The sequence below is a fragment of the Mustela lutreola genome, chromosome 5, assembly GCF_030435805.1.
Source record: "Mustela lutreola isolate mMusLut2 chromosome 5, mMusLut2.pri, whole genome shotgun sequence".
NCBI classification, from domain to species: Eukaryota; Metazoa; Chordata; class Mammalia; order Carnivora; family Mustelidae; genus Mustela; species Mustela lutreola.
The window spans coordinates 62,347,642-62,365,578 of NC_081294.1; the positions used below are offsets into that span (position 1 = coordinate 62,347,642).

At 41.5% G+C, this 17,937-nt stretch overlaps 1 protein-coding gene across 3 annotated transcripts in view; it reads left to right on the forward strand.

Moving 5' to 3' along the window:
* Nucleotides 1-331: 331 nt before the first annotated feature.
* The window catches only part of CREBRF (CREB3 regulatory factor), a 60,988-nt gene continuing 43,382 nt past the window's right edge, over nucleotides 332-17,937 (forward strand). For 2 of the 3 annotated variants that reach the window (XM_059174324.1, XM_059174322.1), the window contains exon 1: nucleotides 334-490. The gene's annotated coding sequence lies outside the window, so the exon portion shown is untranslated. Of the gene's footprint in view, nucleotides 491-17,937 lie in introns of all 3 variants that reach the window. The other variant, XM_059174323.1, reaches the window with a different exon arrangement.

Sequence of the window (17,937 nt, forward strand, 5' to 3'; positions counted from 1 at the left end):
GCAAATGGGCATAAAGGTAAATATAAACTGGTAAACGATACTTCGGGCCTCACCGTGCAGTTGTGAGATCAGATTAAATGCTGCATGGGAGAGTTTTTGTAAACGAACCTCTCTTACAAACGTGAGTGTGGCTCTGTATCAAAGACGGCCCACGCCCACGCTGCAGTGGCAGGCGCCGAGCCCCCGCTCCGCCCCCTCTTCCTGGTTTTTCCCGGCAATCCGCCCCTCCGGTGTCATGTGACAGGGGTGCCCAGCCGGGACCAGCTCCTGATTGGCCGGATTGCGGAACGCCTCCCGATTGGCCGGAGGCCGGCGGGCCCCCGCCTCCCTCCTCCTCCTCGCCGCGGCCCACGTGAGGGGGGCGAGTCACGCGATTTCCGGGAACCCGTCAGGAAGGACATAAACAAAACAAACCGAGGCAGCATGGAGAGGGGCCGCGGCCCCTGCAGCGGAACCGGACCCAGCCCTTGAGCCGCCCCCACACCCACAGGTGAGCTCTGGGGCTCTCCGCCCGGAGCCTGCAGGGGCCTGGGCTGGGGGACTAGCCGGGCAGGGGGCGGAGGAGGGCCGCTGGCCTACGAGGCAGCAGCGCCGGGGCTCTGAGCCGGGCGGGCGCGGGGCAGCTGGGACCAGGGCCGAGTCTGGGGGCACGCGGGCCTCAGGCTGCCTCCTGCAGGTCACGGGGTCTCCGGTTCCCCTCCCCCACCCCGGCCCGGGACGGTTATATAAAAGCGCAGCGCGGCTGTAGAGAGGACCCACGGGTGGGCGGCAGGCTAGGCCAGGGGTGGGCAACGCCAGGCGTCTGCCCTGCCAGGCCGCCCGGCCCTTAACTGCTGCCTCCGAGCCTGGGGCCGGGGCTGCCGGCTACCGGCCTGTCAGAGAAGCGAGCGGGTGGGAGGGGCCGGAGAAGGGAGGGGAGGCGAGGCTGGCGGGGGAGGAGAGAGAGGGGCGTGTGAGGAAGGGCTGGGGCCGCGAAGGTTGGAACTGGGCAGGCAGGAGACGAGGAAACGCTGGCTGGGGGTTGGGGGGGATCCAGGCAGGGGTGTCTCTATGGTAGCCGCTCCCCCTTCCCGTCTCCGCCCCAGGGACGGGCGAGAGGGGCCTCCCTCCGGGATTTGTTTATATGTCTTCTCAAAGCAGCTTGAAGCGGCTCGTAGGCGGAGCCCTCAGCGCGGAGTGGCAGGCCGCGTCGTCCAATGGGACAGGCGGATGAAGGCGGCTGCACCAATGGACGTGGGGGAGGCGGTGCCTCGGGCCCCCCAATTCGTTAGGCTGGGCCGGGGGTGGGCCGGGTGGGGCGGCCATGTTAGATGGGAGGGGACCGGTGGTGGTGGGTCACTGAGAGGGGAGGAGACAGGGCAAAGGGCGAGGGAGCCGGGCCGGGGGCGTTTCGGGTGTCCGAAGGCGAGTCCAATCGGACCAGGAAGTAGCTCAGGGGAGCCAGACCCCGACCCACCGCTCTCCCCTCCCGAGCAGAGGAGGCAGGGAAGTACCGAGGGCAGTCTAGCCGCCCCTGGGGGTGGTTCCTGGGTCTAGATGGAGCTCAATCTCTGGATTCTCCCTCTTTCTCGGCCCTACCCTTCCTGACAAACACGGCCGCCAAACCCTGTAATTGCTCTCCTCTAACCCAAGAAAGCAAACCTTTTTGCTGTTTCTGAGCGGACTCGAGCTTTAAGACTATGTTAACGAGGTGCTTGAATAGCTAGCGGTCTGAATTTCGGCACAAGGCCTCACATAGAGGCAGACAGTGAGGAGGAAGTTCTGCTTTTCTGGATTTTGCACAGAAAACCGGGACTAGAAAAAGCCGAGAAAGTTAAGAGCTGGGTGGGGTTTCCATTTTTTTCGTCAGGGTACCTTCTAAAGATTGCCCCCGCACTTTCTAGTCCTAGTCCTAGTAGTAATTTGTCCCTCCTGCTTACGTAAATTTGTAGCTCACGTGAGTCAAGTTCATAAGAAAACTGAGCCTTGAGAAAATTACTTAGATTTGAAGGTTCTTTAGGACTTTGTCTTGTGAATATCCTGCAGATGAGGAATAGGATCAAAAACTGACATTTCTTTTTAAAAAGCAGAAAATATGGTTTTTATGTAAATCTGGTAATCTGTGGTAAACTGGTTGTCACTTGATTGTACTTTTAAATTTTTTTTTTCCCATTCTCTTTTCATCCAAAATAGCTGGGAAAACACCAGAGATGAAGGGGGAAATGGTATGAGTAATTAGAAAATCATTTATTTTACTTGTTTTCTGATCATTTTGGCATCCTGTCAACATTATTAAATGCTTGATTTATGTTAGCATAACCTTACAACCAGTGACTGCGCTGGTATTGTCAAGGGTACCAGGCTTTTATTGATGCACTTTGGTTAAGCACGTCGGGTATCCTGCAGAGGCCATTCAGGAGTTGATTGTGTTTATTCAGGAATTTGCATTATCTCCTATTTTGTTAACCAGAGGAAAAATAATAATTGGTAAATAAATGATTTGTCGATTTCTGTATTGTTTTGACATGCTTGAGTCAGTTCTGTTAAGAATGATATGTAAAAATATAATCCCTGGTTTTTTAATAGACTTCAGTTCTTAAATATAACTTTTACAGCAAATAAAAGTATTAGTTTATTATTTATTGATTTTTCTTAAGAATGGCAAAGAGAGAGGAGCCTGGCTAGCTCAGTTGGTAGTGGGATATGCCGCTCTTGATCTCGGGTTCTGAGTTCAAGCACCACATTGCGTCTACCGCTTACTTTAAAGAATAAAGTAAGAATGGCAAATAGAGCCGACGTGAGTTACTTGGGTGTAATTCTTTTATATGACATATATCAGCTTTGGAATTTTTAGGCTAGTAAGGATAGAAGAGACTAAATACATCCAGGAGGAGAGATTTTGGATGTTCCTCTTAACCATCCCTTCTCTGTCTGGACAAATGAAAACAGACCCTTAGAAAGACTGTGTGTCCTACTTGGTTTACTAGTTCACTCTGTGTGGGTTCTTGGATGCCCGTTTAAAGACTGAGAGAATAACTTGTATGGTTCCCTGGTGGTGGTTAACAATACAAGTGACCGTGAAAGTACAATGAGTTTGTATGTTTATTATTGTAGCACAGTTTTGAAAAGAGTTAAACTAAATCCACTGTTTGCTTTTAAATATAGTTTGTAGTCAGGATTGACAATTTTATGACTTGGAATTAATCAGCAGAGGTTTGTTTTCCTGTGGGTTTTGACTTGGATGTTTGGGAGAAAAATTCTCTTTCATTGTATTCAGCAGTTCATCTAACAGGCTAGATAAACTCTTAAGCTAGATATATTTTGTCTGGTTGTTAGTCTGATGATTCTAAGATAGGGGTCGGCAAGACTATTTCTGTTCACGGTCAGATAGTAAATATTTAGGTTTGTGGGCCATGTAGTCTCTGTCTCAGCTCTGCAAATTGTAGCATGAAAACAACCATAGATAATATGTTTGGGGCTGTATTCTAATAAAATTTATTTACAAGAACTGGCTGTGGTTGAAGGTTGTAATTTGTTTATCAACCCCTGTCCTAAGACATCAGTCACTGGGTTTTAATTACTTAGATGTAAAGATACTGCAGAATATATAAACATGCACTTCAGCTAGTAATTTGAGCACTTGCAGAATATACATTATCTCTTGCCCTGAAGAATTTTTAGAATAAAAGCAAAAGGCAGCACTGTAGTCTGCATTTTTATTTAATTTGCAAATAGATGTTTTCCTGAAAAAACCACTTTTATGTTTTTAGTTTTTTAAAGTAGGCTCCACGTTCAGTGTGGAGCCCAATACGGGGCTTGAGCATGTGAGCCTGAGATCAGGACCTGAGTGGAGATCAATAGTCAGATGCTTAACCCACTGAGCCACCCAGGTGCCCCTGAAAAAAACGTTTTAAAGCAAATGTTGGAATGTTAAGTCCTTTTTATCTTAGAGATGCATTCTCATTGAAAAGTTTTTTGCTTTTTAAGATTATGATACCTAAGAACCTTAATATAGTCAAGGGTATAGTCTTACTGAGGTTTTAAAGTGGCATTTAGTGTATGATTCCTAACAAAACTGTTCACAGCTGTTCAAAGAGATGTTAGTCAAGTTAACTCTCTGAGTTCTTTGATATATCATGCAGTTAATTTGGAAGCCATACCCATGGTACCATTGCCTGAGATGTTTGTAGAATTACCTATATAGGGTAGAATACTTTTTCAGACAAGAACCCAAAAGATACAGGTTGCTACCCCTCCCTTTCCTTGGAAAATGTGAAGTAGTGCTAAGTGCCCACTGAAGTGGAGATGCTAAAACCCTAAAAATATTACATAGGCAAATACTTAATTTTTTCATGGGTAGCTTTTGCTTTGTTTCTGTGTAGTATTTCGCCAGTTTTGTTGACTCGAACTGTGTTTTAAGCGCATTCCTGACAGTTGAGAAAGGAGAATATATTGACCTCTTAAAATGGAAAAGCATCATGTGGCCTGTAATTGTGTTTCTAGTTCTAGTTAGCCTACTATTTGGCTGGGTGACTGTGGGTAATTCCGTTTATTAATTTGTAATGGGAGAGATTAATGATGTTTTCTATCTCAGTGGGATACTGGGAAATTGTCAGTTATTGTATTCTCAACTTCTTATAGTTTGACTATGCCAATATTTCTGGCTGATTAGAACCACTTCTCAAATCTCTATTGAGTTTATTTGTTTTCATAGTTTAATGACCTCTCAGTTTACCTTTATTAGCACTTGTTCCACAGTACAGTATTTACCCATTTATGTTAACCTGCCTGGTGAGCAACTTGAGCTCAGAGTCTGCCTCTTTATTTTTATATCCCCAGTGCCTCACTCTGTGCCTGACACCTTTTAGTGTTTCTGAACTTCCTCAATAAATAAGTGCATTGCTAAAAACTCTGGAAGGTAGTAAGTCAGTCTATTAGTAGAGATGTTGGACTTAGTTGGAAGGGAGGAATTAATCACCATCTGCTGAAACAAAAAGCCTTCATTTAAAAATTGACTCTTTTCTTTTGAGAAAGTTTATGGAAAAGCTATTTTGATGATGTTTAAAAATCCCTTGAATCTTTTGTTAATTTTTTTCAGATACATTCTATTATTTAGACTTGTTGAATATTCCTTCTAAGCATGCCCCCCCCCCCCACACACACACACAACCTGCGCTTTTTCTTTAGATTTGTCATTAGCTCTTGGCACACTTGGATCTCTGGGTGTTTGGCAAGTATGATTGAAACCTCTTATTTCTTAGAGTTTGTGACAATTATTTGTCTGTATATCAGTGTTTGTCATCTTGGGGAAGTACTGTAAAATCATTCTTGTTAATAAGTCTGATTCAGCCCAGGGAGGGGTGACATGGAGAGGGCTAGTCATGGAGAGAGTTTGTTGCAGGGGACTGCAGTGGGACTTGGTGACTGCAGTACTATCCCATTGTGTTGCTGGCCAAGGCTTGTGTGCTTTTTCACCAGTTCATGACCTTTCTCCCAAAATCTATCTTGAAACTCTCCTCCCCAAACAACTTTTTTTTTTTTTAAGATTTTATTTATTTATTTGACATACGGAGATCACAAGTAGGTAGAGAAGCAGGCAGAGGGAGGAGGACCCAATATGGGGCTCCATCCCAGGACCCTAGGATCATGACCTGAGTTGAGGGTAGAGGCTTTAACCCACTGAGCCACCCAGGCGCCCGCCCAAACAACTTTTTAAATCACCTATCTTCCCACTAATTCCCAGCAACTCTATTTTCATCCTGCTGTTCTGTCCTTTTAACACCAAACCTACTTTTACATCTTTTGTTACAAAGTCACGTTTTACTTATCTTTAGGTGTTGTTGATGTTGGCAGTTTCCCATGAAAGCACTAGGAGCTTGCTGATTTTGTGTCCTCCAGCTTTCTTCAGATTCTTGCACACTTATTTTCTTTAGTATATAATGTTCTGCCTTTGGGAGTTTAAGGTGCTTTTGTTTTTATTTTAGAGAGGAATTTTCTTATTTGACTGCTACATACTATCCCTGATGCAGTTTGCCTTCTCTGTTATATTTTTGCCATTCAGCCGAAACTTAAAGCATTATAAAAATAAAACTTTAAGGAAAGGTCCTTGATGATATGGGGAGAAACTAGGGGTAGGGTGCCTGTATTCTTGTTCAAAAGATTCAATATAGAATTCCTTTAAACAGCAAGGCTTCTAGCTTCCTACTTGTGTTGTATAAGATGTAAAAATTTCTTGCTTGTAAAAGGACTTTACGGTTTTGTGAAATGCTTCTTAGTAAGGGTTTTCATTCTTACTGGTGAATCCTTTACTAGAATTGCCTGTAGACTACTAGAGGAAAGAAGACCTTACATTTTAACATTAGGGTAATTTTTAGAACAACATGTTCTGAAAACACGGAGAGGAACTACTAACTCTGCCTTAGAAAGTTGGAGGAAAGTTGTGGAGAAGCTTCACAGGAAAGGTTCATTTAAACTCGGTTTTGAAAACCAGTGAAGGAAGCATTCTAGTCCAGTCAAGAAGGTATAAAAGGTATATGTGGGGCGCCTGGCTGGTGCAGTCAGAGCATGTGACTCGATCTCAGGGTCATGAGTTTGAGCCCCACATTGGGCATAAAGTGTACTTAAAAAATAAAAGATGTATGTGATGTGTGGATATGAGAAGGCTTCACCTAGGACAGGGCCGTGGAGAGGGGATGGACGGAAGAGGAGGAGAAGACTACTTGGTGAGACTTAGGAGGAAAGGGCTTTTTTGTTTTCCTCTTGTTCTCTATTTCTCCTAGGTCTGCTCAACACTGTCAAGTGTCTGGTTCCTTTACTCTGTGGGTCTGACTTCGATTAGATGGTCTCTTTCCCCATAGTTTTTGGTTTTTCTTTTAGTCCTTCATCAAGGTCTGACACACCTCTCTTCTCTCTTGTAATCTCTCAATACCAAGATACCTATTATTCTGACATAATGTGTCCCTGACCTTTATTTCATCACCTTGCTTCCATCCCTTCTGATATTCCTTTGGGTTTCTTTCCCCCCTTTTTTTAACTCTTACTTTTTTCATTATTTTTTAAGATTTTATTTATTATTTGTCAGAGAGGGAGAGCATGCACAAGCAAGGAGAGCAGGAGGCAGAGGGAGAAGCAGGCTCCCCACTGAACAAGGAGCCTGATGCGGGACTCGAACCTAGGACCCCAGGATCCTGACCTGAGCCGAAGGCAGATGCCTAACCAACTGAGCCACCCAGGCATCCCTTGACTCTTACTTTTCCTCTTCATTTTGCTTCATTTAAAAATAAAAACATTTTTTAACACTATCTGCTTCTTTGCATTTGAACAGCAACATATGTCTGAGTTGATTCCCTTTTGGGAAATCTTGTAAGATCAACTTGGTTTTGATACCTTTCCAAGTACTAATTAGCCGTCTCTGTGAATTTCCTTTTATGAAACATTTTCCTTTGTATTCAGAGATGCCATTTCTCATAGGCTACAGTGCAGAATATGACCACTTATATGCAGTGTTTTCCACTTAATACTCCTTTAAATTGTTCTACAATAAGACTCAATTCAAATCTTATATTTTCCTGAAACTTTCCCAAACTTACCAGGTAGAGATGGTAGTACTCTATAGTGTTTTCTAAACACCTCAGCTTTACTGAGGTATAACTGACATAAGCGAAAATTTACCTAACTTTTCAGTTTTGAAAAATCTGTGCAGTCATCTGACTACCTCTACAGTCATGATATGGAACATTCCCATCACCGCAAAAAGTTCCCTCATTGACCCTGCTTCACCCCTTGCCCCAGTCACTGATTTACTTCCTATTACTGTACATTTGTCTTTCCTGAAATTTCATTTAAGTGCAGTCATAGAATGATTTGTCTTTTGAGTCTGATTACTTTTTAATGTTAATAATGTTTTTGAGATTTCATGTCATTTCGAGTATCATTTGGGTACTTGTTAATGCATGGATCCCAAAATCCGTCCGTCCATTTTGGATTTGCTTCCAGATACTCGGCCCTTGTGAATAAAGCTATTTTGAACCTTCGTGTACAGGTCTTTTAAATACTTCTCTTACCGTTAACTGTCTTTTATTTGGAGGTCCAGTGAAAGTTCTGACGTTAACTGTATTCACAAACAGGCTTTTTGCTAGTGCTGTGGTTTTAACAGCACCTCATCTGTAAGCTTAGACACCTGTTGGCTTAGGCCCTCATCTGTGAAATGGAACAGGGTAGAGAGTGGAGCAAACTGGGGAGCACAGGCCAGTTTAAAGGAATAATTTGTTTCAGTTCAAGTGATTCAAGTGATCTTGCTGGGAATATGTACCCAATGATTTTTTTTTTTCCTCTCCAATAGAGTGGCATTTGTTAACAGGACTCAAATCTTATATGAAATTTCCAATTTAAATGCTGGCAGTTAAAATTTAATTTTTTAAAAACACCAGTGGATGAGCCCAACAAACCCATATGTAGGCATTGATTTGTGGCTGCAGTCCAGTTTGAGGCTTTTAGTTTAAATCCTCAGTTAACTTTGTATTTCCTTTTAAAATGTATATAATCCTGGTAGAGTGATCTTATTGGGACTTTGCTACCTAATGGCTTAACATAATGACTTGCTGGTTGTCCAGACTCCTACGTTAAAAAACTAATGAATTGTATAAACAAATTTTATTCTTTCCTCTACTAGGAGTGATATAATAATTCTAAGTGTCTGATGCAGGGTGGGATCAGGTTCTTGTTACTCTTTGTACTTCTCTGATAGTACAGATCATGCATGGTTATGTTTTCCCAGCACTTGGGGTAGTCTGTCTCCTTTGGTTTATTCTAAATCCTGTTGAGACAAGTGTAGTATAAACTGTGTATTTGTATTAATTAGAAACTGTATAAGATGTTATGGATATAAAGATAAATTTTGTGTAGGTCCATTTCCTTGTGTTACCCAGCATATCTGGTAAAGCCAGTATAACTAAGTTTAAAAAAGAGAGGGTGCCTGGGTGGCTCAGTTGGTTAAGCAGCTGTCTTTAGCTCAGGTCATGATCCCAGAGTCCTGGGATTGAGTCCCACATCGGGCTCCCAGCTCCGTGGGGAGCCTGCTTCTCCCTCTGACCTTCTCCCCTTTCATGTTCTCTCTCACTGTCTCTCTCTCAGATAAATAAAATCTTTAAAAAAAAAAAAGAGAGATAAGCTATATGTAATTGTTTGAACAATTAGAGCAATAATCTCTCTGAAGAAACCCTTTCCTCTTATAATTTACTTACCAAAAAAATTTTTTTTAATTTTTAATTTTTTATAAACATATATTTTTATCCCCAGGGGTACAGGTCTGTGAATTGCCAGGTTTACACACTTCACAGCACTCACCAAAGCACATACCCTCCCCAATGTCCATAACCCCACCCCCCTTCTCCCAACCCCCCTCCTCCCAGCAACCCTCAGTTTGTTTTGTGAGATTAAGAGTCACTTACGGTTTGTCTCCCTCCCAATCCCATCTTGTTTCATTGATTCTTCTCCTACTCACTTAAGCCCCCATGTTGCACCACCACTTTCTCATATCAGGGAGATCATATGATAGTTGTTTCTCCGCTTGACTTATTTCGCTAAGCATGATACGTTCTAGTTCCATCCATGTTGTCACAAATGGCAAGATTTCATTTCTTTTGATGGCTGCATAGTATTCCATTGTGTATATATACCACCTCTTCTTGATCCATTCATCTGTTGATGGACATCTAGGTTCTTTCCATAGTTTGGCTATTGTGGACATTGCTGCTATAAACATTCAGGTGCACGTGCCCCTTTGGATCACTACGTTTGTATCTTTAGGGCAAATACCCAGTAGTGCAATTGCTGGGTCATAGGGCAGTTCTATTTTCAACATTTTGAGGAACCTCCATGCTGTTTTCCAGAGTGGTTGCACCAGCTTGCATTCCCACCAACAGTGTAGGAGGGTTCCCCTTTTTCCGCATCCTTGCCAGCATCTGTCATTTCCTGACTTGTTGATTTTAGCCATTCTGACTGGTGTGAGATGATATCTCATTGTGGTTTTGATTTGTATTTCCCTGATGCCCAGTGATATGGAGCACTTTTTCATGTGTCTGTTGGCCATCTGGATGTCTTCTTTGCAGAAATGTCTGTTCATGTCCTCTGCCCATTTCTTGATTGGATTATTTGTTCTTTGGGTGTTGAGTTTCCTAAGTTCTTTATAGATTTTGGACACTAGTCCTTTATCTGATATGTCGTTTGCAAATACCTTCTCCCATTCTGTCAGTTGTCTCTTAGTTTTGTTAACTGTTTCCTTTGCTGTGCAAAAGCTTTTGATCTTGATGAAATCCCAATAGTTAATTTTTGCCCTTGCTTCCCTTGCCTTTGGTGATGTTCCTAAGAAGATGTTGCTGCGGCTGAGGTCGAAGAGGTTGCTGCCTGTGTTCTCCTCAAGGATTTTGATGGATTCCTTTCGCACATTGAGGTCCTTCATCCATTTTGAGTCTATTTTCGTGTGTGGTGTAAGATTTTTTTTTTTTTAAAGTAATTTCTGCACCGAGTGTGGGGCTTGAACTCAGAACCTGAGATCTAGAGTCCCCTGCTCCATGGACTGAACCAGCCAGATGCCCCTACTTGTCAGTTCCAATTGTGTACAGAGATAACTAGTTTGAAGCTTATGAATTACTTTGTGAATCAAAAGATTTTTTTTTGCTGACTAAACCAGATAATTGACGTTGATCCTCATGAAGCCAAGGCAGGGATGTTAAATGACCTGTGTTGCCTGCAGATCCCTTACTTACCCTAGTTCCAAGCAGTTGGGTTTTTGTGATAATTAAGTGTGGAATTTAGAAAATCTAGGATTCTGAGTTGAGTTCGGGTTTATACTTTCAGTAGCTGCAACACTCCAGGAACATCTTATATAACAAGAAAGGAATCTTAGGATAAAAAAAAAAAAAAACACTATTTATTGAGTATCTGTTTTGTGTCAGGGCACATATTATTGTGAATCACAAAATCCCTGTAAAGTAAGACAGGGAATTCTTGTATTTACAAATAAAAGAAGGCAAGTAAGAATCTGGAGTAAAATTCCAAATACTCATAAAGCAGAACCTTTTATCTTGAATCACAGAGCAAGCCTGTAGGAGTAGTAGAGCCAAAGAGGCAGCCAACCTTTCTCAATGTTGAAATAAATGATTGCAAAACTGTATTTACAACCTCTTTGTAGCCTTATGCCAAAACCTCTGTACCAGCTGTTCTATAGTCCTGTGCCAGTGGTGTAGCCCATTTTGCATAATAGGAAGGAATTTGAAGAGGATTTCAAAATTGTGTATATTCTTGGTACTTTTGAAAAGTGTCAAATTGGGAAAGGAGGGAGGAGACAGAGTTTGAGGAAGAGCCGAGGTCTCTGATCACTGGAGTGCTGAAGTTGTTAGGATATGTCCAGAGTGTCTTGGGGCAGCTGTTCCCCTGGAATCTTACGGTATGGCTCAAATGTGTTTGCCTGCACCACTATCTGTTTCTATGCTGCTGCCTTTAATCCTGTTCCCTTTTTACATTTTGTAGATTTCTGATGAACAGCTCAGAAAACTAAATGATTCTTTAAATTTCAGTGTTTAATCTGCATAAAATATTTTGTCTTAATTAAAATGGGGGTGGGGAGAGAAAGAACAGTGTAACCTGTATCAGTCCAGTGCCTGGATTCAGTTGGTTTAAATAAATATTGACCCTACTCCTTCTTCTACCCTCTCCTCACTAGACAAGAATTCTCTCTGGTCTTCAGAATCGACTGAAATTCAAATAATACTTTTCCTGGAAGTGTAAAAGGAAATTCAGGAGTACAATTTTAAGTATTTCTGTTATATGATACTATAGTGGTTCTAGACTCAAATTAACAAGCTAACTTATTAGATAAATTCAGAGCACATAAAAGATGATAAACATACAGTTGACCTTTGAACAACATGGGGGTTAGGGGTCACCAACCATCCGTCTCCCCCCATGCAGTTTAAACTCTTGTGTATAACTACCAATAGCCTGCTGTTAACCAGAAGCCTATGGAGAACATAAACAGTTAACACATATTTTGATTGTGTATTCTTACAATAAATTAAGCTAAAGAAAATATTAAATCATAAGGAAGAGAACATACATGTACAGTACTAATACTGTACTTATTGAAAAAAATTCACGTGCAAGTGGACCCACACTGTTCAAACCTGTTATCCAAGGGTCAGCTGTATATATATGACTGACTGACTGACTGACTGACTTGCAGTGTCCTCTTTGTATATGCAGAAAGTTGCACCTCTGAAGAACCTGTGGTCTTAGGGCATTTCCCATTCATTGTCAACTCTTGTGTGGATGCCTCTGCTGGGCAGGGCATTGCTTCTGGCGCTAATGAAACAGAGAGGAATGATATAATGGTTGTTCTCAAAAGACCTTACAGTCTAGTAGTGGAGACAAGGAATTAGGGAGGAGCAAAGGCATGAAAGACCAGAGCCTCACTTTTGGAAATTCTGAGTGGAGGAAAATGTGATTTTAAGTACCTCAAAGATTTGGTGAAATTGTAAGATCAACCAAGTATTAGTGTTATAGAAGAGTAGTGGAAGATGAGATTGGAAAGATAGTTTCATTGTGTCTGAGTATTTTGATTATGCAAGAAATGTTTGGGAGTTTCTGAGAGAAACTCTTATCATGAGTATGGCGCTAATACCAAGTGGTGGTTTAGGGAGAAAATAGAACATAAGAACTTGAGAGAGAGGGGATGGCGACAGGAAGATCTTTAGGGCAACTATTAGAATGGTAAATATAAAATGGTGAGGCTCAAGTAAAGTGTTGAGAAAATGGGAAGGGCAAAGACAAACAGATGCGTGTGTGCTGAGTACAGGTAAGTTGTCAGTATATCTTTGTTAAAGAGAACTGGCATGATTTAACAGAGAACTGGGGAGGAGAAAGAAAAGAGTCAGTGTTGAGATCAGCATTCCATGTCTGGATGTCTGAGAATGATGATAGTACAGACAGAATGGAAATGTTTGAAGAGGGAGGTGGCATGTTGTGTGTGTCTAAGGTCATGGAATGTGAATGAACATGGGGAATACCTGGTTCTCAGATGGCAAGGCTCTTGCATTCATGTGTTTAGACTGAAGATGCAGACTTGGGAGCCTTCTGGAGAAAAGGTACTGCAAATAGAGGTGGTCTCTATAATGATGGGTTTGCACAGAGACATTTTGCTGAATGACCTCAAATCTGTTATCCTTGTTGAACTTTTTCTATTAATATAAAAGTGGTTGGATGGATGGTAGTGGAGAGCCGTGATGCTAATACCCTAACTACTTTACCGAGTTGTTTTATCAAATGACAAGGCATAGCAATGCGTTTGTAGTCTATAAACAGTGATACAAATATAATCTGTGAATATTTTATTGCCAGTGGTAACCAAGTATGGCTGGGGTTAGAAATACATTATTTGGTTCTATCTAAAACTGTCCCATGCTCTCACTCTTGTGCTCTGAACAACTTGATCAACAGATATCAATGCTGCAGAAAGCCCCTAATACCTTGTAATTGATAAGTTTTCAGAAATAAAAAGTAGCTCCTCCTGCTCAGCTCACATTGATCCAGACACCTACTTTAATGGTCTTTTTGGTTCCCAAAGGGTTTTTAAAATGAAGATCCCATATGTTTCTCTGTAGGCAAAAGGTTAAAGTTCAGCAGAAGCCTTTGGAAAGGAATGGAATAAAATTTTGAGAGGTCTTGTGTCTTCCTCCAAAGGTACATTCTAAGGAGAGCTATTTTTCAGGTTTAGTATCTTTTCTTAGCTCCTCAGGATTCTTAGTAAAATAATTTTGTTTAATGAAATGTTTGTGGCAAACCTACCTCTCAACCCACACATTTTTAAAAAACTCTGAGTGTGAGGATAAAAGGGTACTATTGGATTGATCCAGGGATAAAGAGTGTACAAAGCAGTATGATAAAAGGATCATATCTGCTTATAGGGTCACGATGAGTACTACTTGGTTAGGAAAATGATGTTTTCTCTGAGGGAAAAGAAATATTTTCTGAGGGAAAAGACAGGTATTTTCTCTTTATAGCCTCCTCTTCAGGACCATCAGTAGCAGGGTTTGGAAAATAAATAATGGGTGTCGTTTGCTGGTAATTCCAAACATAAACTATAATCATCTAGTTAGAAGTGTCCTTACCTGTTATCTATATTCTGGATCCAGAGAACTGCTGTTGAAGGGTAGAAAGAAGGGATTCACCTGAAGGTGTGTTCACAGACTGTATATCACATAATAAAGGGAGAATGTGGCACCCACCATTTACCCAGTGTGTTTGTTGCATGAGCAGCATATGTTTCCTCTGTGGTTTGGGAGTTTGCGGATCTCTGATTTCTGCTGTGCCATGAAGCAGGTATTGGCTTGATTCAGTAAACATCTGAAGAACTGTTTTCAGTAGAACTGTTTTGTTTTGCTGCGCAGTTTTCTTTTTTAAAAGATTTTATTTATTTATTTGACAGAGAGACAGATCCCAAGTAGGCAGAGAGGCAGGCAGATGGGGGTGGGGGTGGGGGCGCGGACAGTCTCCCTGCTGAGCAGAGAGCCCGATGCAGGGCTCAATCCCAAGACCCTGGGATCATGACCGAGCTGAAGGCAGAGGCTTTAACCACTGAGCCACCCAGGCATCCCTACTGCGTCGTTTTCAAAAGGAGAGGAATTGTTGAGTGGAACAAATGAAGTATGGCAGGATGGATAGAATGTGAATGCTGGGTCCTGGTTTGAAAAGGAGCTTGGGCAAACTGACTGTCTTTCTTGCCAAACGGGAACCTCATGGGGTATATATATATATATGGGATGTATAAACTTAAATTACCAAGTCAGTGGTCCTTCCTCCCGTCCTTTCCCTTTCTTCCCTTTCTTTCATCTTTGCTTTGGGATTAAACGTCAGGAGAAAGGACTTATTTAGGTTAAGGGTTCAGGACAGTTACCACATCTTAGAACTGTGGATCTCGTACAGTTTAAAGACAACAGAGAAAGAAAAAAAAACAAAACCCAGGAACTCTGAACACATGAAAGAAATGAGCATGAACCAACAAAGATTAGGAAAGATCAAAATAAACCATAGTATATGAATTACATAATGGTATAAATGTGTTGGTATTTCTTCCCTCAAAAATTTTTTAAAATACCTTTCATTGTGGAACAAATTTTTCCATTTAAACCATTTTTAAATGTACAGTCTTGTGTATCTATTTCTAGAACACTTTCCTCATCTTACAGAATCCTAGGCAGATTCTAAACAGAAAACTCTGCCCTTTAAACAGTAACTCTCCTGGTGTCTATTCTACTTTCTGTTCCATGAATTTGCCTATTCTTGTACCTCACTTGAGTTGCATCATGTAATATTTGTCCTTTTGTGTCAGGTTTATTTCACTCAATGTAATTTTTCTGGTTTTTTTTTCAAGATTTTATTTATTTATTTGACAGAGATCACAAGTAGGCAGAGAGGCACACAGAGAGAGAGAGAGAGAGTGAGAGGAGGAAGCAGGCTCCCTGCTGAGCAGAGAGAGCCCAATGCAGGGCTTGATCCCAAGACCCTGGGATCATGACCTGAGCCGAAGGCAGAGGCTTTAACCCACTGAGCCACCCAGGCGCCCCACTCAGTGTAATGTTTTTAAAGGTCATCCATAATCAGAATTTCACTCCTTTTTATGGCTGAATAATGTTCCCTTGCATGAATTACTATATTTTGTTTATCCATTCATCTGTTGATGGACGCTAGGGTTGTTTCCACCTTCTAAAGATTGTGAATAACATAGCTGTGAATATGGGTGTGCATGTATCTGTTTGAGTCCCTGCTAATTCTTTTGGTTATGTATGCAGATGTGGAATTTCTGGATGTATAACTCCGTGTGGAACTGCTAAAGATTCCTAGCTCCACCACTTTGCATTCCTACCAGCATTGCACAAGGGTTCCAGTTTTTCCACATCCTCCTCAACATCCTCTATTTGTTATTTTCCATTTTTTGGATAATAACCATCCTAATGGGTGTGTCAAAAAATTTTTTTAACACCTACTCTGATGAATGTTGGATGACCCAAAAGTGCTACTATTGTGAGGAGCCAGTTCCCTTGAGTTAACCAACTAAATGGGAACAGTGCCCTAAGTGGCTTATAAGCCAGTGGCTTATAAAAGGGGAGCTGTAGAGATTTGAACCATCATATATATAGTATCTGCTTTTTCTTAAGACATTTTCATTTATAGTTTATATTTTGCAACCTTTGAAAAATAGTGGACTCTAGGGAATTAGCTGAAACTCTCAGTTTCAGAAGAGGCAAAATTTGGGGGCTCTTAGTTGTGTGTAAACTGCATGGGGCACTCTGGTCAGCTCTTGGGTTTGGCTCTCAAAGTTTGGATTAATGGCTTAAGCAGTCCCAGGGATGAGCTTTTGTAAAAGTCCTTTGGTCTTACCTGTCATCTTACTTCACCTTTTGCCTTGCCTAATGTATATAGTAAGCCTCAACGTATTTTCAAGTGGAGAACCAAAAAATCCAGGGAAGGACCTGGTAGAAAAGGCTATGAAAGATATTGAGCTGTGGCCAGCTTCACATGATACCATTACTGCTCATAAATCAGTCATTTATTCCATATTACTTGTAGGGGAGGAAAACTTTTCCTCTCTTCCCATCTAGGTTCTTTGGCTGATTTGATATAATTAAATTGACACAAGGCAGATTAACAGGAGAAAAACAAATTATTTTAATTTTGTATGTATGGGAGCTCATCAAAATATGAGATTCAAAGAAGTGACCAAAGCAGGCAGCTTTTATACCTTTGAGACAAAGAAACAATAAATCCCTTAAGAGTTAAAAAGACAAAGATGTTTGGGCTTGGGGTAGCAAATTAATGGAAGAAATAACAAGGTTTATTTATATAGCCTTCTTTGCCCTGAATTGCCTATCTCTGGCAGTAAGGATGCTTTCTATCTCCCAGGTGCAGGGAGGGTACCTCTCACATGGGGAGATTTATTTCTTGGTTTCGGGATAACAGGAAAGGTCAGAGTGTCTTTCTTGCACTAGCTCTTTCTTGAGTAACTTCAATTAAAAATAATATGTGAGGGTGGCATATTGGGGCAGCCTGCCCTGAACCTTATCACATTGCTTCAGAGATCTAGTTTCCTGTTAACAGTATTTTCCTGTGCCTAGGAGCTCTTGTTGAGTTGAATGAGCCCAGGTACAGAAAATCTGTTGGCAGATATTTCTGACAGACAGCAGTCTTTTCTCCCTTGAAAAACCCACAAAACTGTATTGAGAACTGGTGAGCCAGAGCTGTGGAAAAAAAGGAATTCATGGGATTCATGGGTAGCTTATTCCTACTGGGATAGGGCCCCATGTTGGGCTCTCTGCTCAGCAGGGAACCTGCATCTCCCTCTGCCTCTCCTTCTGTGCGGGCTTTCTCTCAAGTAAATAAAAATCTTTGGGGGGGAAAAAAGAATTCATAACTAGGGAAATTGATTTAGCCTTTCCTTTAGGGTATTGTGGGTTTTGTTGTTGTGTTTTTAATAACACTAGTCTTGGGATCTGCTTGAGGGCAGGGTAGAGGATTTTAGGATCAAGTAAGTTTGGGAAATCATATCTGCTCTAGTCACCTATTGGTGATTAATAATGCACATTAGCACCTAGCACCTTAACGTTTGCAAGAAGCCTTACTAAGAGTCAGTATATCTGTTTTGTTTAATGTGGTGTTTTCCAGATCTCTTAACCCTTTTACTGAATAACCATTTAACATTCCTTAGAACAAATATTTCTTAGGGTACATATTGGGAAAGTAGACTATTGCTTTTAGTGTACATGACTTTAATATCAAAGTTTTGAATAAAATATGGGTATTCTTGAGCCCAAAGAAGTGTGAAGGCATCCTGAAGAGCAAGTTGTTAACACTTTCTTCTTGTTGTTTGGCCATCTAAATATCAGTGTACCTTTGTATTTGGGAGCG